At 35.0% G+C, this 25,782-nt stretch overlaps 1 protein-coding gene across 1 annotated transcript in view; it reads left to right on the forward strand.

The window, feature by feature from the left end:
• CCDC178 (coiled-coil domain containing 178) overlaps nucleotides 1-25,782 on the forward strand; it is a 365,322-nt gene that overhangs the window by 337,594 nt on the left and 1,946 nt on the right. The gene's annotated exons all lie outside the window — the stretch shown is intronic.

Here is a 25,782-nt window from a genome sequence, read left to right on the forward strand (position 1 = left end):
TTTGTTTATTTTTGCTTGTTTGCTTTGCTTTCGGAGGCCGATCCAAAAAAAAAAAATATTGTGATTTATGTCAAAGAGTGTCCTGCCTGTGTTTTCCTCTGAGAGTTTTATAGTATCTGGTCTTATATTTAGGTCTTTAATCCATTTTGAGTTTATTTTTGTATATGGTGTTAGAGAATGTTCTAATTTCATTTTTTACATGTGGCTGTCCAGTTTTCCCAGCATCACTTATTGAAGAAACTTCTCTCCATTGAATATTCTTTTCTTCTTTGTTGTAGATTAATTCACTATAGGTGCATGGGTTTATTTCTGGGCTTTCTAGCTTGCTCCATTGATCTATATGTCTGTTTTTGTGCGAGTACCATACTGTTTTGATTATGTAGCTTTGTAGTATAGTCTGAAGTCAGGGAGCCTGATTCCTGTAGCTCCATTCTTCTTTCTCAAGTTGCTTTGGCTATTCAGGATCTTTTTGTTTCCATACAATTAAAAACAATTTTTTTCTAGTTCTGTGAAAAATGCCATTGGTAATTTGATAGGGATTGCATTAAATCTATCAGTTGCCGTGGGTTTTATAGTCATTTTAACAATATTGATTCTTCCAGTCCAAGAACATGCTATACCTTTCCAACTGTTTGTGTCATCTTCAATTTCTTTCAACAACATCTTATAGTTTTCAGAGTACAGGTCTTTTGCTTTCTTAGGTAGGTTTATTCTTAGATATTTTATTCTTTTTGATGTGATGGTAAATGGGATTGTTTCCTTAATTTCTCTTTCTGCTATTTCCTTGTTAGTATATAGACACACAACAGATTTCTGTATATTAATTTTGTATCCTGCAACATTACCAAATTCATCGATGAGATCTAGTAGTTTTCTGGTGGCATCTTTAGGATTTTTTATGTATAATATCATGTCATCTACAAACAGAGACAATTTTACTTCTTTTCCAATTTGGATTCCTTTTATTTCATTTTCTTCTGTGATTGCTGTGGCTGGGACTTCCAAAACTATGTTGAATAAAAGTGGTGAGAATGGCCATCATCAAAAAATCTACAAACAATAAATGCTGGAGAGGGTGTGGAGAAAAGGGAACCCTCTTGCACTGTTGGTGGGAATGTAAGTTGATACAGCCACTATGGAGAACAGTATGGAGGTTCCTTAAAAAACTACAAATAGAACTACCATACGACCCAGCAATCCCACTACTGGGTATATACCCTGAGAAAACCATAATTCAAAAAGAGTCATGTACCAAAATGTTCATTGCAACTCTATTTACAATAGCCCGGAGATGGAAACAACGTAAGTGTCCATCATCGGATGAACGGATAAAGAAGATGTGGCACATATATACAACGGAATATTACTCAGCCATAAAAAAAAATGGAATTGAGTTATTTGTAGTGAGGTGGATGGACCTAGAGTCTGTCATACAGAGTGAAGTAAGTCAGAAAGAGAAAAACAAATACCATATGCTAACATATATGGAATCTTAAAAAAAAAGAATGGTCTTGAAGAACCTAGGGGCAAGATGGGAATAAAGACACAGACCTACTAGAGAATGGACTTGAAGATACGGGGAGGGGGAGGGATAAGGTGGGACAAAGTGAGAGAGTGACATGGACATATATACACTACCAAATGTAAAATAGCTAGTGGGAAGCAACCGTATAGCACAGGGAGATCATCTCGGTACTTTGTGACCACCTAGAGGGTTGGGATAGGGAGGGTGGGAGGGAGGGAGGGAGATGCAAGAGGGAAGAGATATGGAGACATATATATATATGTGTAACTGATTCACTTTGTTATAAAGCAGAAACTAACACACCATCGTAAAGCAATTATCCTCCAATAAAGTTGTTAAAAAAAAATGTGGTGAGAGTGGGCATCCTTGTCTTATTCCTGCTCTTAGAGGAAATGCCTTCAGCTTTTCAGCATTGAGAATGTTGTTAGCTGTGATGAAAGTATGCTGTTAGAATTCCATAAATTTCCATAACATATTGAAACACTGATTTCACTCTGTACTTATTGAATACCAATATAATGCATACAGTATGCCTCATGTTCTTTGACCTTAAGCAATTTATAGTTAAGTTGAATACTGGTTAATTTCAAGACACATGGTGGGGGGAATGGGTTCCTACTATGTGGAAGGTATTTTGCTAGAAACTGAGAATCCAAAGGTGGAACATATAATCTTTGTCTTCAAAGAGCTTGTAATCTCAAAAAGGTGGCAGACACAATATGTTGTGTATGACAGCAAGAAGAAAGGCACGTCTTCTGCTTTGTAAGGTCAGTTTTCTAAAGGGGTAACTTCTAAAGTAAATATTGAAAGGTGATGGGACATCAACAAAAGGCAGGCAGGGTGTTATAGAAAGAGTAAATGACTAGAACAGAAATGTGTGAGAATAAAACAGCATAGTGCATAGTGTACAAGGAAAATGACAACTAATTTGATACTATTAGAGAAAAAAATGCAGGACAGGTGATATCAGCAATGAAATGAAGCAGTAGATATGCAAAATATTAGGGAATAACTAGTTATATGGTTAACATTAATTTATTTAATTCTCAAAGGACCCTAGTGCTATCATAGTCTCCCCATTTTATGGAAGAGAAAACGAAAGCACACAAAGGTTATATATTTTGGTCATGATAACATAGCTAATAGAAGAGACAGGATTTAAACCCACAGTTTGGCTACAGGGTACCTGCTCTTAAACACCATACTGTGGCAATTTTCTGTGTCTGTTACTAGATTAGATCATCTGAAAGGAAGACAATGAAAGACAAGAAAGAAAGTAAGGTCTTAAACAAGGCCACAAATAACAGACTGACTAATTTAGGTGTGATATTCCAGGAATGTATTGAATGTTCAGTAAATAATTCTTGACCATTCATTTATCAAACCAAGTGCTAAAATTTCAGCAGGTACTTCTTATGTGTTTCTTCTCATGGTGTTAGTTTAGCTTATCAGCTACCAGTGTGTGGGGCAGGTGCATGTAAACCATAAAAAGTATAAAAATAATGTCATTTTGGTGAAAACATCAATTCCAGATCCAAATAATCTCAAAGAACCACCCCGCAAAAGGTATATGCATAAAAGTCATACCTGAGTACATTGTAGTCAGTGTCTGAAAACTAAAAATAAAATTAATGATAAAGATAAAATCTAAAATCAGCCAAAGAAAAGGAAATAAAAAATTACTTCTAACATCTTATCAGAAACTATGGAGAACAGAAGACATAGAAGAATATGTTTAAACTGCTGAAAGAAAAAAATGAACCCAGAATTCTCTATCCAGCAAAAATATCAAGTCTATAAACCTAATTCTAACCATATTAAAATTTATATTAAATATAAATGGACTAAAAACCCTAATTAAAAAACAGATATAGTACATTAGATAAAGATACAAGACAAATATAATTGTCTGTAAATAATACAGTTTAAATATGAAGTCACTATAGGTTAAAAGTATAAGGATGGAAAAAGACATGCAATACAACACCAAGCATAATACAGTTGGAGAGGCTACATTAATATCAGATAAATTAAACTTCACAATTAGAAATGTTACCAGGTATCAAGAAGGTCATTTCATTAAGAGAAAGAATCAAGCACATATAACAATCATAAATGTGTATGCATGTAATAAGAAAATTTCAAATAAGGCAAATACTTAAAGTAGAAGTGAAAAGATGCCTAATCATAGTTTGTGATTTCAGTGCTCCTCTTTTGGGAATTGATAGAACATACAGACAGAAAATCAGTAAGAACATGGAAGAATTGTACAATGCTATCAACCAACTTGACCTAATTGACATTTATAGAACATTCCATTCAACAAGAGCTGGAATATGCATTGTTTTAAAGTGCATAGTAACATTTCCAAATACAGACCATATACTGAGTCATAAAACAAGTCTTAATAAATTTAAAAGGATCAAAATAGTAAAAAGGAAAAGTTGTCTGATCACAATGGAGTTATTAGAAATCAATCATTAAAAGATACTTGAAAAATGCCCCCAATATTTGGAAATTAAGTCACACAGTTTTAATCATGTGGGTCAAAAACTGAATTATTAAAAAAAGTAGAAACTATTTTGAACAGAATAAATTACCCCATGTAGTGGAATTGACAGTTTGAGGGGCATGAAGCTGAATAGTTCCCTTCAGGTAAAATTAGAGGACCTGTATGGTAGATCATAGGGCTGGGGTAAAGAAGAGTACAAAAAGAGGTCAGAAAAGGATCAGGGCCAGATCTCCAGTGGGCCCAACTAAGGGAATGTCTCTATTGTTTAATTAGCACCTAAACTTAGCCTTTACCATATAGAACCTAGGACAGCACCTGGGGATATCCTAATAAAGATGTAGAATAAATGAATCAAGTTTTTCTTGACCATTAATGTAACCAAGTCAACATTGTTCTTTCCATGTGTTGACATGGCTGTCAAATGATTGGTTTAAGTGTGTCTGAGAGCTCCTTTATTGCCCCTAGAGGCTGTACTCCTGTTTCCCTCAAAATGACTTCCACTTACTCTGTTCATACCTTTTACTCTTTAATTGTTTTGGTTTTGTTACATATGGTATTGGTCTTCTGACCCTTTCGCCTCTCAAAATATTTGGATGTTGCTCTCTGACATCATCCATTGGTGTCTTTGGGCAACAATGGTAATTGCAATACCTATCTTCCTTCCATTTGAAGATAAACAAAGGAGAACCTCAATTTAAATATTGATATCAAAATGGAAATACATTCATTTCACACATACATCAATGTGATATAGATTCAGGAGGTTAATAAAGTATTTGTCAATGTTAAATTCCATGAAATTGGGCTTCCCTGGTGGCGCAGTGGTTGAGAGTCCGCCTGCCGATGCAGGGGACACGGGTTCGTGCCCTGGTCTGGGAAGATCCCACATGCCGTGGAGCGGCTGGGCCCGTGAGCCATGGCCACTGAGCCTGCGCGTCCGGAGCCTGTGCTCTGCAACGGGAGAGGCCACAACAGTGAGAGGCCCACGTACCCCACCCCCCCAAAAAAAAAAAAAGATTCCATGAAATTAAATTATCTACTCCCTTTATTATATTAAATAACATGCTAAAACAAAAATGGATTCCTTTTTTATTTTAAAATAAAATAGGCCTATTCAGGATTGTTTATATAAAGATATACATTTTTATGTGTTCTGACTTTTTTCTTGGACTTAAACAAAATAATACTCGCATTTTTACTTTTTTTTAATTCACCTTATACAGGCAGTACATTTTTCAAGTGGAGGAGCCATGTCAGTAATGTGGAGGAGAGGAGTTTTTCAAAGACAGAACTTTAAGTTTGAGAATCAGTGACTAATGGAGCATATCCAGTAGTTATTTTTCATACAACTTAGCATCATCATTATATAATGATGCTGCTTAGATGTGAGATTAACTCGGACACATAATTTTTCATCCAAAAGTATCAAGATTATAGAACAACGAACAGAGCAGTTATAATGAGAGGAAAATATTAAGATAAAAAAATTTTAATACAAAAAAAGATAAAATTTGAAGTAGACTTGTTATTCACAAATGGTGCCAAATCTATCATTGATAAAGAGGAAAATTATGAAGATGGAGAGAAATGACTCAGAAAACTTTCATGTGGGAATGAGATGTGATAGAGTTATGGTAAACAAACCTCACTTTTTAAAATTTAATACAAAGCGTACACCAAGTGGGAACTAAAGTACACTACAATGCATCTCTTACCTCAGTCCAACATGATGAGAGAAGTTTTACCTTTGGATTTTCATTTTTGAAAGGATCTGCACATATTATCGTAACGGGGAAATAATCCAGATGTTGACCAAACCTTGACTTGAAAACTCTCCTCATTCCTTCCCCTACATCATATCCCTCAGTTGGTAAAGGAAATATTCTCCAAACTAGTTCTGACGACCTCTCTGAAAAGAACTATAATCCAGGCAAATATAAGAAGTAAACTTACCTCATATTTACAAAGCAGATTTCGGTTTCACGCATACCTGATTTGGGAACTATCACAGCCTTCACTGATTGGAGATGAAGACCTGTTGCCCTATTTAGGGGTTTGGTAACTGAGATGGAGAAAAGCTGAGGGATTTGTCCACAGATTCATGGCCAGCAAGTGATGAATCTTTTAACACCTCGTCAACTATGATTTCTACCTCTCATCTCTCTTCATTAAAAATCAGTCTAAGATCTCTTCAAATTGAGCCTTTGTTGGAGTCACTTCACTAGGAAGAAGGAAGGTCACAGACCCACACAGTTAAATCTGGAAAGTTAAGTCATGAGGAAATATTAAAGGACACTGTCATTACCTTATGGAATGTATAGACCTCTGTGTTTCTTAAGCGAATATGAGTCTGCTTCAGTTATTACCACCAGGCCCTGACTTTGTCAAACGTCTACCATTTTATAGGTACACACTTCATTCTGTATCACACATTTGAAGATAACTTCTTTACTAAAACAAAGCTGCTTCATGGAAGTCCCTGCGTATTTGTCATTACCTGAAATAATTATGGTATTTCAACACAGCTCTAGTAAATGTGCTGATAGACATATCATAGATTATAAACGCATCTATTGAAATGCTAACCATGGCTGCAAAGCAGATTATCTTATTTAAAAACACTGGTTTTAAAATTTAGACATTTAATTTAATTATCGTTTCCCAGAAGTATATAAGGAAATCAGAAACCTAGTGTGAATAACATTATCTTCACAGAAATGAAAACTTGCAAGAGCATTTTTTTGCCACAAACTCAATAATTTTAGTATAATCACTAACTATGTTTTTGTTTTACAGAACCAGTATGATTTGAAAAAAGAATAAAATTGCTTTTAAAGTACAAAAATAATTATGAACCACTTGAAACGTAATGTCTGTGTTTTATTTCTCATCAGAATTCATTAGTGTGTAACATCAATAATTTAGCCCATCATTTGCCAACACTGACTTGGCTCAGTAGTTCAATCATGTAACCCTGTAAACTCACTTTCCATTAAAATGAATGTTGCTGACAAAGGATAACTAAAGAGATACTTCATTTATTAACTAAAGAGGTACTTCATTTATCAACATTTTTAAATTAGGAGTTTGGGGCCACAGAAGCTTAGCTGGATGATTTATTTGAAGGATCTTTATATTAGACCTAAAGACTTTTTCCAAATCGTACGATGCTACCCACAACGATAATCGCATTTCATTTATGTAACATGTGACTCAGGGCTCTCTCTTTAGAGGCAGGCATAGCCACCTGCAGAGAATCAAATGACCTACCAGAATGAAAACTTGGCTGCTTAGTATAAAATTATGAAATGTGCAGCATTCTCCTATATCTCGATTTACTCCATTGGGCATATTTCTTACAAAACCTGTAATATGGCATCTAATATTCTAATATCTTAATGTTGTTAAAATTGATTTGAGAATTAAGTAAATAGGCTAAAATTAGTTAATGATGAATGTAAGACTCCCCAGTATCCACAAATTGTACTTAAGTACATTCAAGTTCTTCACTGCTTGCCCCTGATGTACACCTCCCTGGATACAAATGCCTATAGATGTTGCCGACACTATTTTGAACAAGAGAGTTTCATTTTCCAGCGTTGATCCCACATCTTGCTGCTAGGTTAACATCACACCATTTTGGATGCAAAAAGCAAACAAGCAGACAAACAAACAAAAACATCTGCAGTGCAGTGAGCAAAGCATGAAGTCAAAATTCCTTACATATGTCAAAATTTTCATCTCATAGGCCTTTAAACATATAATTTCTAGCAAATGCTGTAAGACTGCATGATCAGATCTTTCCTTGCTCGTTCTGTAATAAATTAAATTCATGTTTCTTATTGAAACCTTTTTATAGAACTAGGAGGATCTCTGCATTTAGCCTCTAGAGTTGCCAGCTGGCATCTTTCTCTGTTTTGGATCAGAAAGTTCTCAGCCAGCTGATTCATTCAAAAGTCAAAACCAGGGGTGATGTTGGATTATAAAATGTTATTGTTACTGTATCAAACTGCTTTTCCTTATCTCATCTCTTCCCTTCCCTCTTAGCTTTCCTTTCTTCATTAGAAACATTTATCCTGCCAGATTCTAAATAACAATGATCCTACGGAAAATCTTTCTCATGCCCTTTGTAAACTTCTCTTTATTTTATAAATTTAACATAGGAAAAAGTAACTCTTTCAAACATTCTGAATAAGGAGTTACTTTGTCTTACAATGTTGTGTTAGTAGTTATTATTCTACAGTCTTTTTGTGAAGAAACAGGAAGCTGCAGTGTATCAATGCAGACAGCATCTGCGGTGGATAGTGAGTCCAACATCATTACATTAGCTCATGTTTCTATAGCACTTTTATGTTTTAAATTTGTGTTTATTTTCATTTGAATAATCACAAATAACCCTGGAAAGGAGGATTTCATTATGCCCATTTTACAGATAAATTAACTCAAAGAGCCTAAATGAACCATCTCTGGGACACAGCGTATACGTGGTGGAGCCAGGTTTAGACCCCATGTTTTCTGATTCCCAGTCCATACTGTGGCAGGTGAAACATGCAGGAGAGAGAGGGACAGAGACAGAGAAGGAGAGCGGTGCATTCATAATGTGGATCTGTTGTGGAAGACAATGAAAGTTAGGCAAAGGAGCAAATTGGATGCAGCTAACACTGAATAGTCATTTTAAGAGACAGTACACAAGTGACATCTTAGAAAGCTAACTCATCTAGATTTGTCAGTGAAAAAATTGGGGGAAATGGAGCCAAGAAGCTACTATAAAAATGTAGGTCGACTATTGTGAGATCCTGTACTGCGGTAGCAGCAAAGGAAATAGAAGAAGAAGGTAAATGGTGGACATTTCAGGGGCATGGTTTCACTGACCTACTAAAACAACAACAACAAAATGATTCTAAGCCCTGGAGCTAAGGATAAACAAAATAACAAGAAAGGAGAATTATAGGGCCCTTACTTCAAAGGAAATGAAGAGCACCGTTTAGATTATGCATAGCTTAATAAGAGAGAGGGACCCATATGGAGATGTCCTCTGAGCAACTGAAATACTGATCAGGAGATAATTGCCTAAGAAGGGCTATAACAACAAGTTTCTCGTGGTCAGATTGTGAAGCCATAAAAGTGGATGAACTTTGAGGAAGTTAACAAAGAGAAAACCAGAGGAACAAAGGTAAGTATGTTAGCAAATGCCTGGGTTCGCCTGGCCTGGAGCATGCCATCCATCCAAGGAGAAGGAGGAGGAGAATACGGGTTAGGAGAAAAAAATAAGAAAGTACCAATTAACGAAAACGCTGAGATTATGTATTTGAAAATTTAGCTTGGAATTTTAATATGCAGATTTAACCTGGAACGTTAGCATCTTACTATACACAGTGTGTGGTTATTTTTCTTTAAGACTTCCCAAGGCCACTGATTTAGAGCAGTAATTTTAGTTGTTTTATTATTAGAGGGAAGAAGAAGCAAATGATTTTTCTGTGATAAACCTGAAGTTTATGCATTTGACCTTATATCTTATTGACTTATTATGGAAAACATGCCACAGTCATGGCATCTGTTAAGCTAAGTGGTTGTTCAACTGTATTATTCAATGCGACATATTATCCAGACTTAAATCATTACTACATAAAACATTTCATGCTGTATTTCTGAGTTTTGAATAAAATGTGTATACTAGTTTAAAATTTGCCAAAATAAAACCCCACCAAAATGTGTTTAAACTTACCATGCATACGTATAAATATTATGCATGAAAAGAAATATATGGATGGCCAACATCTGAGCCTTTAAAGTCCTCTCCCTCAAATCTGGCTTTATTAAACAGAAATATTCATGATTGTTCATTGATCTTTCGTATTTAAAAAATGTTTGTAGAAATTAAAAACAAAAGCACAAGGATAAATCTCAGCCACTTTTCAGGCAAAACAAAAGGGAAAATATGTGTAAATTACTACTAGATATAGGCAAATAAATAAAAGACCTTTTAAACGTACATCAGGAGAGAAACTAGACCAGCTAATAAATGAAGAAATAATGGACTCTGATAGCTAGGAAATGGATCAAAAAAGATACTCAGGGGGAAAATGGTAATATAAGCCTTTTATTAGAAAAGAGAATAAAGACTTTATTTGTAGTTAAATAGCACCTATTACTGAATACCTTGAGATAATGAAAACTTATACAACTTCTTGTTGGCCAAAAGGCATTATGGAACACTAAGAAAATGAGGAGAAAGCAATCAGCAAATTCAAATGACACAAATTTTAAGGGCTAAGTGAAATTAGATAATCAGTTTACCAAGTTCCAGAAAGAAAAGTTGTTTCTAAAAATCCTGAAAATGATGAGACCTGCAAAGATCTGGGAGAATCTGTTATATACATTTATCCGTGTGTATATGAAAGATAGTACATTTTCACTAATTCAATAAGTATTTATCAAATATCTGTGTAGCCATTGTAGATATAAAGATGAACCAGGTTCAGTTCCTGATCTTAAGAAAAATCCAGCCCATAGTAGAAAAGACAAGTTAAGAAGCAATGTCGATATAGTGTGATAAATGCAATGGCAGGGTGAAAGACGGAGGTGGGAAGGCTTTCCAGACAAAAGACAAAGTACTAAGACTATATATGAAGGAAGCTTGCACATTACTGAAATTAAATATTTCCACATGACTTGCATAGAATGCAACTGGGCTATAGCTACAGAGGGGTATAGAGAGGGAGGCAGAAGCTAGATCTTGCAGGTAGTTGTGTGCCATGAAAAGAAGCTTGGCCTTTATCCTGAAGATATTGGGTGGAAGGAGGGGAGTGGGGATTGATATGTATAAAGAGAGGGAGATGTAAAGCATCTGAGTTTTAGAAAGATTTCTTAGGCTGATATATGGAAAGTAGAAGGTAAGTGGGTAGTGAAGGGGGCAATAGAATAGAGGTTTCCTGACTAGAGGTAAGGAGACTGACTGGGACGCTCTTGCAGGGGTTCTGTTTGGACAGCTAGTGGCCTAAGTAATGTGATGTCATTGGAGATAGAAGGTATTTAAGAGATAAGAAAGGAACCTAAATGTCCATCAACAGAGGAATGGATAAAGAAGATGTGGTATATATACACAATGGAATGTTACTCAGCCATAAAAAAGAATGAAATAATGCCATTTGCAACAACATGGATAGACCTAGAGATTACCATACTAAGTGAAGCAAGTCAGACAGAGAAAGACAAATATCATATGATATCACTTATATGTGGAATCTTAAAAAAAATTATATGAATGAATTTATTTACAAAACAGTAACAAACTCACAAACTTCAAAAGCAAACTTATGGTTACCAAAGGGGAAAGGTGGGGGGGAAGAATAAATAAGGAGTTTGGGGTTAACATGTACACACTACTGTAAATGTAAATATAAATATATACAAACTAATCAACAAGGACCTACTGTATAGCATAGGGAACTCTATTCAATATTCTGTAATAACCTATATGGGAAGAGAATCTGAAAAAGAATGGATATGTGTATAACTGAATCATTTTGCTGTACACCTGAAATGAACACAATATTGTAAATCAACTATATTCTAATATAAAATAAAAATTAAGTTAAAAAATTAAATAAATAAGCTACAAGGATATATTGTACAGCAAAAAAAAAAACGGAAAGAAAATAGTGCAAAAACAAGACTTTTCTTTAACTAGATGTGACACGTGATTTGCAACATACATATCTCTCTTACCTCTCCATGAATTCTGGTTTCTCCATCCTCCACCATTCCTTCTTTTCTTCTTTCTTTTTTTTAAACATCTTTATTGGAGTATAATGCTTTAAAATTGTGTGTTAGTTTCTGCTTTATAACAAAGTGAATCAGTTATACATATACATATATCCCCATATCTCTTCCCTGTTGCATCTCCCTCCCTCCCACCCTCCCTATCCCACCCTTCTAGGTGGTCACAAAGCACTGAGCTGACCTCCCTGTGCTATGCAGCTGCTTCCCACTAGCTATTTTACATTTGGTAGTGTACATATGTCCATGCCACTCCCTCACTTTATCCCAGCTTACACTTCCCCCTCCCTGTATCCTCAAGTCCATTCTTTAGTAGGTCTGTGTCTTTATTCCTGTCTTGCCCTAGGTCCTTCATGACCTTTTTTTTCCCTTAGATACCACATGTATGTGTTAGCATATGTTATTTGTTTTTCTCTTTCTGACTTCACTCTGTGTGACCGACTCTAGGTCCATCCACCTCACTACAAATAACTCAATTTCGTTTCTTTATATGGCTGAGTAATATTCCATTGTATATATGTACTACATCTTCTTTATCCATTCATCTGTTGATGGACACTTAGGTTGCCTCCATGTCCTGGCTATTGTAAATAGAGCTGCGATGAACACTGTGGTACATGATTCTTTTTGAATTATGGTTTTCTCAGGGTATATGCCCAGTAGTGGGATTGCTGGGTCCTATGGTAGTTCTATTTCTAGTTTTTTAAGTAACCTCCATACTGTTCTCCATAGTGGCTGTATCAATTTACATTCCCACCAGCAGTGCAAGAGGGTTCCCTTTTCTCCACACCCTCTCCAGCATTTATTGTTTGTAGAGTTTTTGATGATGGCCATTCTGACTGGTGTGAGATGATATCTCATTGTAATTTTCATTTGCATTTCTCTAATGATTAGTGATGTTGAGCATTCTTTCTTGTGTTTGTTGGCAATCTGTAGATCTTCTTTGGAGAAATGTCTATTTAAGTCTTCTGCCCATTTGTGGATTGGGTTTTTTATTTTTTTGATATTGAGCTGCATGAGTTACTTGTAAATTTAGGAGATTAATTCTTTGTCAGTTGCTTCATTTGCAAATATTTTCTCCCATTCTGAGCGTTGTCTTTTCGTCTTCTTTATGTTTTCCTTTGCTGTGGAAAAGCTTTTAAGTTTCATTAGGTCCCATTTGTTTATTTTTGTTTTTATTTCCATTTCTCTAGGAGGTGGGTCAAAAAGGATCTTGCTGTTATTTATGTCATGGAGTGTTCTACCTATGTTTTCCTCTAAGAGTTTAATAGTATCTGGCTTTACATTTAGGTCTTTAATCCTTTTTGAGTTTATTTTTGTGTATGGTGTTAGGGAGTGTTCTAATTTCTTTCTTTAGTATTCTTTGAACAGCTACAGAGTTGGATGGAAGGGATAGAGTGGGACACAAGATAGCTATGTCTCTTTCCCTCCTGGGTGTTGTCTGATATTGCTTCCTATTCCTTTACAGTCTTTTGGCTCCCAGTTTTCTCTGGTACCCTCAACTCTCTTATTTCACAGAATGTGAATATCTTTCCTGCCTCTGTGGGTCTAAAGATAGTGTTTTTCATACCTTATCATAGACATTGTTTACTAAAGCCTAACAGCTTGAATTTCTTTCACCAGATAGATTCAGACTCAGAAAATAATGTCATATTCAGCTTTATATTCCCATAATACCAAACACAATGTGGAATGCATGTTGCTTGACATACATGTTAAATATGTACCTACAGCATTTATGTGATATATGCCTACAACATGTTTATATGATATACACATATTTCCTTCAGAAGTCCTAAAATTCTTGTGTGTGACATCATGGTTTGTTTAGCATTATACCTTGTAGAGCACTTAGAGGGCATCATTTTAATAGGCTCTCTATAAATATTTGGTGAATAAAAGGGGCAGCTTTATCAAAGGATTATCTGAGATAATGTCCAGCATATAATCTGATACTGAACTAATAGACAAATAGATCAGGGCAATGTTAAGAACAATATCAGATTCAGTTTTTCCATACTTGAAGAAATCTTTTTATTTTTATTTTTTTTTACAAGATATGCCCCAGAGGCAGTGGACTTTCTAAGGCAGGTACAGGACAATTTATTTTTTTAAATAATATTTGGGAGATCTCTTGTTTATTAATTTTCCTGGTTCCAGTATGCCCTTAAGGCTAGAAAAAGAATCAAGAAATTGTGTTAAATCAAAAACTCATGAGATAATACATAAAAGGAAGCTTATGAATTAACATTTTTAGAAATATAAATGTAAAGAAAACTTTTTTTTTGCATTTATTCATGAGCTCATTATTTACAGTAAACATACAATAGCAAAAACTTCAGAGAGTGAAAATAAGGAAGTACAATGAAGAAAGAATTTCAAGACTGCAGAAATTAACAGTGACGCATTATGTTACCACATTGTTTTACAAGAGAAGAAAAGTTTCTAGATCTGTATGAGCTATAAACAGTTTCTAACTTTTGTTATTAAATGTACTATTTCTAAAAGTGCATTCTCTTCATCATTTTTATTGAGCCAGGTGACTATCATTTTGAGTAACAAAGCTAAGTTCAGGAATGGCATAAATATCTGTCCTATATTATTATTAAATAAAATAAGCTACAGTTTGCCCAATGGCAAGGCTCTCAGAGACTGTGTTTGCAAGACAAATGGCCCAAGATATTGATGAAGTTTGTAGATGTGAGATGGTTTTTTTCTATAAGAAATATGACTGCTTAAATAGATCAAGCCTATAGTTTTGGACTAAAGCCCATTACCACTGTGACTTTACCAGGTAAGCCAATTGATAGATGCAGAAAATATTTAATGTGATCAGTTAAACAGTTAGGATATTATCTCATGATACCCCCAGATTATCCCACAAGGCAGAATAATTTCAATAAGATTATATACCAGCAAAATGCCTTCAAGCATAAGTTGACATAGGTATTAACCAAAAAAAAAAAGAATAAGTCTATGACTGAATTGTAGAACAATCACTATTGGCAATATTAGTAAATCTAGTTTCACAGACAATTTTTTTTCTTTTGATGAAACAAATAAAGCTGTAGTACTTAGACACACAACTGTCCCACATAAGAAGCAACAAAAATCTATAAGAGGAAAAAAATGACCTTGTTTTACAAGGGTGCTAAAGCAAAAATAAGCACTGAAAACAACAAAGTACAGTAAGTCATTTTATTAAAAGCTGCTTTTAGGTACATTAGATGGACATCTTTCAGAACTGAGGAACCATTATATTATGGAAATAATTCTGAAAATGATACTTTTAGACTCTTGCAATACAGCAAAGCATTTTTATTCCTGTAATAGATAATGCTAATATGTTTAGCTAAAATTTGTCCCAATGAAACTATGCAAGCTTCCTTTAAAATTTAAATTCTTTCAAATAATATTTCAAAAAGAGTTTTATTATATTTGTAAATAATCTCTGAGGAATGTAAGTTTAAACCAAGAAATGTAGTTATTAATAGTTGTAATACATATAAATCAATTATTTGTAAGAACTCTAATCATGGAACCTCATATCTATTTTCAATTTGCAAGATACTCCATGCAATTTTGAAATTTTATTCAAAAATTTGATAGTGTAGAGTGTTATTTCAAGTTTTTTTATGTATGCAAAACCTTAGGTTCACTAAATCCAAATTCTGCAGACATAGAACAACTTTGTAAAGGAAGAATACAATTGAAGGACTTATAGCACCTGATTTCAACATTCGTTATAAAGCTGTAGTAATCAAAATCAACATGGCATTGGATCAAGATTTACCAATAAATCAATGGAATCGAATAGGAAGTACAAAAATAGACCCACATTTAATGACAACTGATTTTTTACAAAGCTGCAAAGACAATTCAGTGAATAAAGAAGAGTCTCTTCAAAAAGTGGTGCTGTTAAAATTGCAGATCTATTTACAAATAAATGAAATGTGATGCTTGCCTTGGACCATATACAAAAATAAACAACATGAATCATAAACATAAGTATAGAACCTAAAATTACAAATATTCTAGAAGAAAGCATAGGAAGAATATCTTTGTGTACTTGGAATAAGCAAACATTTCTTAGGTACAACACTAAAATGACAAGAAAAAAATAATAAATTGAATTTCATCAAAATGCAAAACGTATGCTCTTCTAAAGACACTGTTAAAATCAAATGACAAGGAATTCCCTGGTGGCACAGTGGTTAAGAATCTGCCTACCATGCAGGGGACACGGGTTAGAGCCCTGGTTCAGGAAGATCCCACATGCCACAGAGCAACTAAGCCTATGCACCACAACTACTGAGCCTGTGCTCTAGAGCCCACAAGCCACAACTACAGAGCCTGCATGCCACAACTACTGAAGCCCACACGCCTAGAGCCCATGCTCTGCAACAAGAGAAGCCACCACAACAAGAAGCACGTGCATCACAATGAAGAGTAGCCCCTGCTTGTTGCAACTAAAGAAAGCCCGCTTGTGCAGCAATGAAGACCCAATGCAGCCATAAATAAATAAATAAGTTTTATTTTTAAAAAATCAAACGACAAGCCACATACAAAGAGAAAATATTTGTAAAGGATGTGTCTGAATAAGGACTTGTAACCAGCATATACATTAAAAAAATAAACTCTCCAAATTCAACATTAGGTAAATAAATGCCCCAACAAAAAATGGACAAAATATTTGAATGGACAATTCGCACACAAAAAAATATACAAATGACAAATAAGCTCTGTAAGACCCTTCTTCTTTATGTCTCCCCTAGGCTACACCCAAGGAAGAATAGTGTTTTTCTTACTACCTCTATCTGGATGTTTCAATCATTTACTCCCTAAATGGTTGAAAGGTTGTCAACCTAGAGGGCATCAGATTTCTGACCTTCTTGTTTCTTTCTTCCATGGTCCAGAACTCAGGCTTTCCATGCACTCTTCATCTCTAAGAAGGATTTCCTCTAAACAATCTACTCTTCCATCTCCAGGTGCCATTGGTCATGCCTTCTTCCCTGCAAACAATATACTAGACAGTTGTAAGAAAGACTAACAGTCAAAACACCAAGATACAAAAATACTACCCCACTTATATTTGATAATAATAATGATAACTCAATTCAGAAAATCTGTATTGAGTGCCTATAAACCAACCAGTGGACCAGGTTCTAAGATGTTAAGTTGAACAAATGCAATTTTTGCCCACAAGGAGTATATAAGGCATGAGTAATTTGAGGATCAGTATACAGAAATTTTTCTGGAAAAAAAGCAAATAGGTAGATTAACCAGAGAAAACCAGTAAGGAAACATTGGACTCAAATACATGTTATACCAGATGGACCTGATAGATATATACATTCTATCCAACAGCAGCAAAAATACACATTCCTCTCAAGCGCACAAGGAACATTCTCCAGAATAGGTCATATTTTGGGCCACAAAACAAGTCTTAACAAATTTAAGAAGACTGAAATCATATCAAGCATCATTTCCCACCACAATGGTATGAAACTAGAATTAAAGAAGAAAACTGGAAAATTCACAAATATGTGTGGGTTAAACAACATACTCCTGAACAACTGGTGGGTCAAAGAAGAAATCAAAAAGGAAGTCAAAAAAATATCTTGAGACAAATGAAAGTGGAAATACACAAACCAAAGCAGTTCAAAGAGATAAATTTGTATCAATAAATGCCTACATTAAGAAAAACTAATCACAAACAATCTAACGTTACACCTCTAGGAACTAGAAAATGAGGAAAGTAAGTCTAAAGTTAGTAGATGGAAAGAAATAACAAATATCAAAGCAGAAATAAATGAAATAGAGACTAAAAAGACAATAGGAAAGACCAGTGAAACTAAGAGCTGGTTTTTTGAAAAGATAAACAAATTAGACAAACCTTTAGCTACACTCCCACACACACACAAAAAAGACTCAAATAAATAAAATAGGGAATGAAAGAGGAGATATTACAACTGATACCACAGAAATACAAAGAATTCTAATAAGAGACTATTAAGAAAAATTACATGCCAACATATTGGACAGCCTAGAAGGAATGGATAAGTTCCTAGAAACATACAATCTACAAAAACAAAAGCATGAAGAAATAGAAAATCTGAACAGTTTCATTACTAGTAAGGAAATTGAATCGGTAATTAAAACCTCTCAACAAAGGAAAGTCCAGGACCAGATGGCTTCACTGGTGAATTCTACCAAACATTTAAAGAAGAATTAATACCAATCCTTCTCAATCTGTTCTAGAAAAGAGGAGGAGGAAATACTTCCAAATTCATTTTAGGAGACCAGCATTACTCAAATACCAAAACCAGATAAGGACACTGCAATGAAAGAAAACTACAGTCCAATATACTTGATTACATAGATGCAAAAATTCTTAACAAAACATTAGCAAACCCAAATCAAGAACTCATTATAGGTATTATATACCATGACCAAGTGGCATTTATCCCTGGGATGCAAAGATGGTTCAACATATACAAATCAATACATGTGGTATGCTACATTAACAAAATAAAGGGTAAAAATCATATGATCATCTCAATAGATGCAGAAGAAGCATTTGAAATTTTCAACATGTATGATAAAAGAACTCTCGGGCTTCCCTGGTGGCACAGTTGTTGGGAGTCCATCTGCCAATGCAGGGGACACGCGTTCATGCCCCAGTCCGGGAAGATCCCACATTCCGCAGAGTGGCTGGGCCCATGAGCCATGGTCGCTGAGCCTGCACGTACAGAGCCTGTGCTCCACAACGGGAGAGGCCACAACAGTGAGAGGCCCGTGTATCGCAAAAAAAAAAAAAAAAAAACTCTCAACAAAAAATTAGGTATAGATTGAATGTACCTCAACACAATAAAGTCCATATATGATAAGCCCACAGCTAACATCATACTCAACAGTGAAGAATTGAAAGCTTTTCCTCTAAGATCAGGAACAAGACAAGGATGCTCACTGTCACCACTTTTATTCAACATAGTACTAAAAGCCCTAGTCAAAGCAATTAAGCAAGAAAAAGAAATAGAAGGCATTCAAATTGGAAATGAAGAAGTGAAATTGTCTCTGCAGATGACATGATCCTATATATAAAAAACCTTAATGACTCCACCAAAAAAAAAAAAAAAAGAAAACTGTTAAAGCTTATAAAGAAATTTGGTCAAGCTTCAGGATACAAAATCAATATACAAATATCAGCTGTTTTCTATATACTAACTATGAACTTTCAGAAACAGAAATTAAGAAAATAATCCCATTAACATCAAAAAGAATAAATTACTTAGGAATAAATTTAACCAAGGGGGTGACCATATACTGAAAACTATAAGACATTGATGAAAGAAGTTGAAGAAGACATAAATGAAAAGAGATTCCATGTTCATGGATTGAAAGAATTATTATTAAAATATCCAGGGACTTCCCTGGCAGTCCAATGGTTAAGACTTCGCCTTCCAAAGCAGGGGGTGCAGGTTTGATCCCTGGTCAGGGAGCTAAGATCCCAAATGCCTTGGGACCAAAAAACCAAACATAAAACAGAAGCAATATTGTAACAAATTCAATAAAGACTTTAAAAATGGTCCACATCAAAAATTCTTTAAAAAATAAAATAAAATATCCATACCGCCCAAAATGATGTACAGATTCAATGCAATCCCTATCAAAATTCCAACTGCATTTTTCATGGAAATAAAAAAAACAATTCTAAAATCTGTAAGAAACCACAGAAGACCCTGAATAGCTAAAGCAATCTTGAGGAAGAAGAACAAGATGGAAGGATCACACTTCCTGATTTCAAACTATGTTGCAAAGGTATAAAAATATTACTATAATCAAAACAGTATAGTACTGGCATAAAAGCAGACACATAGATAAATGGAACAGAATTGAGAGAGGAGCAAAGATCCATGCATATATAGTCAATTAATTTTTGGAGCCAAGAATATACAATGGGGAAAGGATAGTCTCTTCAGTAGTGCTGGGAAAACTGGACAGCCACATTCAAAAGAATATAACTGGACCCCTATCTTATACCATGCATAAAAATCAACTGAAAATGGATTGAAGAATTGAATGCAAGACTTAAAACCATGAAACTCCTAGAAGAAAACACAGGGGATAAGCTCCTTGACGTTGGTCTTGGCAATGATTTTTGGGGGTTTGACATCAAAGGCAAAGGCAATACAAGCAAAAACTAAACAAGTGGGACTACATCAAACTAAAAGGCGTCTGCACAGCAAAGGAAACCATCAACAAAATGAAAAGGCAACCTATGGGATAGGAGAAAACATTTGCAAACCACATGTCCAATAATGGGTTAATATCCAAAATATACTAGGAACACATACAACTCAATAGCAAAAAAAAAAAAGAAGAAAAAAAGCCAATTTAAAATAAGCAAAAGAACTGAATAGACATTTTTTCCAGAGAAGACATACAAATGGTCTACAGGTACATCAAAATATGTTTAACACCACTAATCATCAGGGAATTGCAATTCAAAACCAGAATGAGATATCACCTCACACCTGTTAGCATATCCATTATCAAAAAGGCAGATAACAAATTCTGTAGAGAGTGTAGAGAAAAGGGAACCCTTGTACACTGTTTGTGGAAATGTAAAATGGTACAGCCACTATGGAAACAGTATGGAGATTCCTAAGAAATTAAAAATAGAATTACCATATTATCCAACAATCCCATTTCTGAGTACATATCCAAAGGAAACCATTATCTTGAGGAAATACCTGTACTCTCCTGTTCATTGCAGCGTTGTTCAAAATAGCCAAAGAATGGAAACAACCTAAGTGTCCATTGATGGATGAATGGATGTCAGGTCACGTGATACCCAAGATAAAGCACATGTCTGACCCATATGGAACTTATAGTCCTTCACTAACTTAGCCTTGATGTTGTCATTTCATTGTTCATGAATATCGGGAGTTCCCCCATTTCCCCTTGAATAAACCCTTCATAGTACCATTCAAGATCCTCAATAATACAGCTCCAAACTGAACTCCCCTCAGTTGGTCCTTAAGTAGATCCCATGCTTTTCTGTCTCCTGCCTCATCTTTCAAGGTCTAGTTTACAGGGCATCTCTTTCATGAGATTTCACAGCTAGAAGTGTGTCATTTCCCTCCTGAAAACTACCACTTACCTGTGGCCATATCACATTCTATATTGTGGTAAACTGTTATTTCCATTATTCCTTGAGGCCAAACTGTATTCTGTACTCTGACTTAAGAGCTGGGAGTGGGGAGTGGTAGTGGCAAGAACCTTTCCTGAAAAAATGTGTGCTACTTTTCCATTTCTGACCACAATATCTGCCTTTGTATCAGAGAGGGATGCCTTAGGTATAACAAATTCAAGTAAGTGTTGAGTAAATAAAGAAAGGGAAAGGCAATATACACTGTCCTTACAAGGGTTGAAATCTAAGCACAAGGTCGCATTTTAACTTAATTATTTTCTTCCAACCAATAGTTTTTCCAGAATATATCCTTTGGGATCATAGTAGATGGTACCAGGTAAAAGATCAAGTGGACAATAAATCTCTGAAATGCTGGTTATTAAAACATTAAGCACTTTTTTAAAACTTCAGAATATCTGAGATCATCTAATATGCTCTTGTGCTTTATAACTCTTGAAAAAGTGGGATAGAATATTTAATGTTTACCAAATTTTTGACCACAAAATATTTTGGGTTTTCTCAGTTAAAAAAACATTGTACTCTGAGAAGAAAAGCACATGTAGGATTAAATTAATGCTAATTAAATTACCAATAAACATGGGAATAGAAAAAAAGAGGTAGTATTCAATTTTATTTATTTATTTACTTTTTTATTTATTTTGAAGGCCCCTGGTGACCAACCTGAGAGTGCCATCCTCAGTCCCACAGAACCTAGTGCTTAGAGGAGCCCAGTGAAAGCCCTCATCAAGCCAATTTGATTTTTTTAGGTTCTCAAATGAAAGAGACTTGCACTTTAATGCCCCCATATTTTTTTAATTTAATTTTATTTATTTTTTATACAGCAGGTTCTTATCAGTTATCTATTTTATACATATTAGTGTATATATGTCAACCCCAATCTCCCAATTCATCCCACCACCACCACCACCCCTAAACATTCCCCGTTTGGTGTCCATACATTTGTTCTCTACATCTGTGTCTCTATTTCTGCCTTGCAAACCGGTTCATATGTACCATTTTTCTAGATTCCACATATATGCGTTAATATATGATATTTGTTTTTCTCTTTCTGACTCACTTCACTCTGTGTGACCATCTCTAGGTCCATCCACGTCTCTACAAATGACCCAACTTCGTTCCTTTTAATGGCTGAGTAATACTCCATTGTATATATGTGCCACATCTTCTTTATCCATTCATCTGTTGATGGGCATTTAGGTTGCTTCCATGACCTGGCTGTTGTAAATAGTGCTGCAGTGAACATTGGGGTGCATGTGTCTTGAATTATGGTTTTCTCTGTGTATGTGCCCAGTAGTGGGATTGCTGGGTCATATGGTAATTCTATTTTTAATTTTTTAAGGAACCTCCATACTATTCTCCATAGTGGCTGTATCAATTTACGTTCCCACCAACAGTGCATCATCTTGGTTTCTTTTCAGTATTCCTACTTCACAAAATTCTTTGTGAAGAATTGAATTGAAGAATTCATTTTGAAGAATTCTTTGTGAAAAAGAAGTAGTATTCAATTTTATTTACAGGAATAATTTGAGGAAAGGTTACTTCTCATGTGTAATTGTAGGTAAAAAAGCCTTAGAGCCCATATTTACGAAAAGATTTTGTTTTCCATGAATCTAGCAAGATCGCAAAGCTTGATCATTCATTCTGTGGGATTTCACATGGAATCTTCTTCCTACCTGGCTAGAAGAGGACTCTCTTGAAAACTTTCCTCCCTTAGAAGATATTGGTTTATGATTAAGTCCTCTTTTTAAACTGTTAATAAGTTAAATGCAAAATTAAAGCATCACTTCCTTTTCATCACTTGGTATGCTGTCAAAGATATGATTATTTTTCTGGTTAATATAAACAATATCACACTACATTTTCTAGGAGGCATCCTGGTTATCCACCAAAGGTTCATGATTCTCCTCCCAATCTCCTCCATCCCAGCACAAAGGCCTGTAGCTGCTTTGGTCTCTCTGAATTTCTAACTTACTTTTTTGGAAATCTGCTAATATCTGAAATACCAGTTAAAATCTAGCAATATAATGTTTCTTATGAATGCTCCCCTGCCAAAAATCTAATAACATTGCATAAAAAAAGACAAAGTAACAATTTTCTTTCTTCAAAACCACTCAGCTATGCAATATTTAGTTCTTTTAGGCCTTCAAAAGGTATGATCGGTATGCATAGGAAAAGTCATGTCTCTTACTTCACTTTGCAAGAGTGCACCGCAAAACACTAATAGCTGCATTGCCTTGTTAATAAACTTCAGTAAAAATGCTTTGGGAGATAATTTGATTAAAAAAAAAGAATAAAAAACACCGAAGCTGAAATATTGCTTTTATAAGCTGCGAGATAATTCACCATGTGCTTTTTTAATCACTTGAAATACATACATTTAAACCTAAAACACAGATGACTTAGCTTTCTCCCATATCATGTTAGTGAACGTGACTAGTTCCTTGTAATTTATTTTTCTAATACTCTCCTGTGCTCTGACTTATAAGGGAAAAACTTTCCATAAAAAATGGGTACTACTTTTCCACTTTTGGCCTTGTATGTGCTTCTTCTCTGCCTTAATTACAATATAAATCGGCTGCAAAAAAGATTTACAGTGATTACACCTCACTTAGAGAGCTGTGGAGATTGATCTGGAAGTGGTATGTTTGTCAAGCTCTGTGTCTGCTTCTCATCTTAGCTGGTTCTAAAGTGAAATCCAGGACACATATGGTAGTATTCCAAAAGAAGTCAATGTAGGAGGAAAAGCTCTGGTGGATCACTCTGCCCTTTGTGTTCTCACAGATATGCATAACTACTTACTATTGGAAAACTCCAGGGTGAAAGACTTTTTCAAACAATTGTGAATCTCAAACCATTTATTAAGTTAAGAGAAAAGATCCCCATAGCTACTGAACTGATCCCTCCATAGCCCCCATTTTCTCTCCATGTGGTCAACTAGATGGGATGGTAATTGGAACAGAAATCTTATTGTTTTGAGTGGATTAATTCTTATCACCACCTATAAGAATTTATTAAGGACTTACTATATTCAGATCACTGTGCTAGTTTCTCAGAGAGAGGTTAATCAATCCTTACCTTTAGGGAGTTTGTCTTTTTTCTATGGCAAGGTCACTCATCAATGTGATTATACCAAAGCAAACACAGAGTTAAGAAGCAAAGTGGACACAGTATAACTTGACTTTCATATTTCTCCCTCCTCAAAAGTTTTGGAATGTGCTGAATTTTGGTTTAAGTTCATAGCGTGACCTAACTTTCCAGACCTCTGGAGACATCTGTCCCACCCACCCTACTGCTGTTCAAGCAGGCTGGCGCCATTCTGATCTAAAGAATCAAAGAGATGAAATAGCATGCCTTTTAGAGTTCTTCGTGTTGGGTTTCTTTGAAAGGATCTTTTTTTTAACTTGACTGCTTCAGTTAAAAGATGACATCGGTGATTCCTTCTTGATGAAATGTAATAAAGTCTCTAATAAATTATTTGGACAGCTATTGGCTAATTTGCCAGTACATTCCTTTTAAAAATGGGCTCTTCTTGCCAAACAACACTCCTGAAAAATCATATTTTTCTGTTCAATTGTTCCTTACTTTCATTGTTTTCCTATAGAAGAATGATCCTGTTGAATAGTCAAGTGCCAAAGATTTTCACTCTCAGCTCATACGAGGCTTCAGAAAGGAATGTAATCATACTTAAAAAATAAAGTAGATCCTCAAATCTAGAAATTAGCGAGTAATTGAAATTATCATCACAGTGTTTTAACTGATGACCATTGAACTCTTTTCTGGCAAATGGCTCATAGAGCATTAATTGCACGTCACATTACAGACCTGCAGAGTTAAGTTCTGTCTTGCCCTTGGGACTGTGAGGTCTGAAGCAACTTTGTAAGTGTCTTTCAAGGTAGAAAAAAAAATCACTAAACTGCAGAAGTTCTAGGTCTGGAAAGTATGTGCCTTGCTATCCTTTCAAATCTCATTCCCTGCCTCTCAAGCCCATATTCTTGAGTATCTACCACTTGAGAAGCCCCAGCTCCTTCTGCTTCTACCCATAGCACCCAACTATCTTACTAAGAACACTCCGGAAGACCATTTCCTACATAAAGCGAATCCAAAAGGTTTAGAATGGAAAGTTGATTCTGATTTCACTTTCTCTGATCGACGTTTGCATGGGGACAACCTGGACTTTTTTTTTACGGTCCCATATACATTTTAGTGGATTTTTAAAAATAGCTTACAGTAGGGACTATAACTAATATAGGAATAGGATCCTAATTTAGGGACAAAATATAAAATACCTTTCTCTCTTGTATCAATCAGCAAATAATATTAGTAGATACAATATCTGCATTATGAAGTTTGCAAGGTGCAAAAGAAGAAAAGTGGATAAAAATTCATGAAAGGTAGCTTTGAAAGTGTGACCAAGTACAAACCTTATGCAAATGTTCACAGAAATATAAATCTTATTATTTCAAATTTCATTCATTCAAAAGTGTGTCTTCTTTTTCTTCATAATTCACACAGGACTTGGGTTGACAGTGGATTTGATTTTCACCATGGAAAAGATTTTACTTCCCTAATCAATAATGGAAACACAATATGAAAGAAATGTTTACGAACTTAATCAAATGGACTCTTTTAGCACCTTAGAAGCACTCCTACGTATCAGGAATGTAATCATAATGTTAGTTGAAAATTAACAGAAAGCAAACTGGCATTTTATTATGCAGATCACAATTGTAATTAGCTATTTATTAAAGG

The sequence above is a fragment of the Phocoena sinus genome, chromosome 14, assembly GCF_008692025.1.
Source record: "Phocoena sinus isolate mPhoSin1 chromosome 14, mPhoSin1.pri, whole genome shotgun sequence".
Classification (NCBI taxonomy): domain Eukaryota; kingdom Metazoa; phylum Chordata; class Mammalia; order Artiodactyla; family Phocoenidae; genus Phocoena; species Phocoena sinus.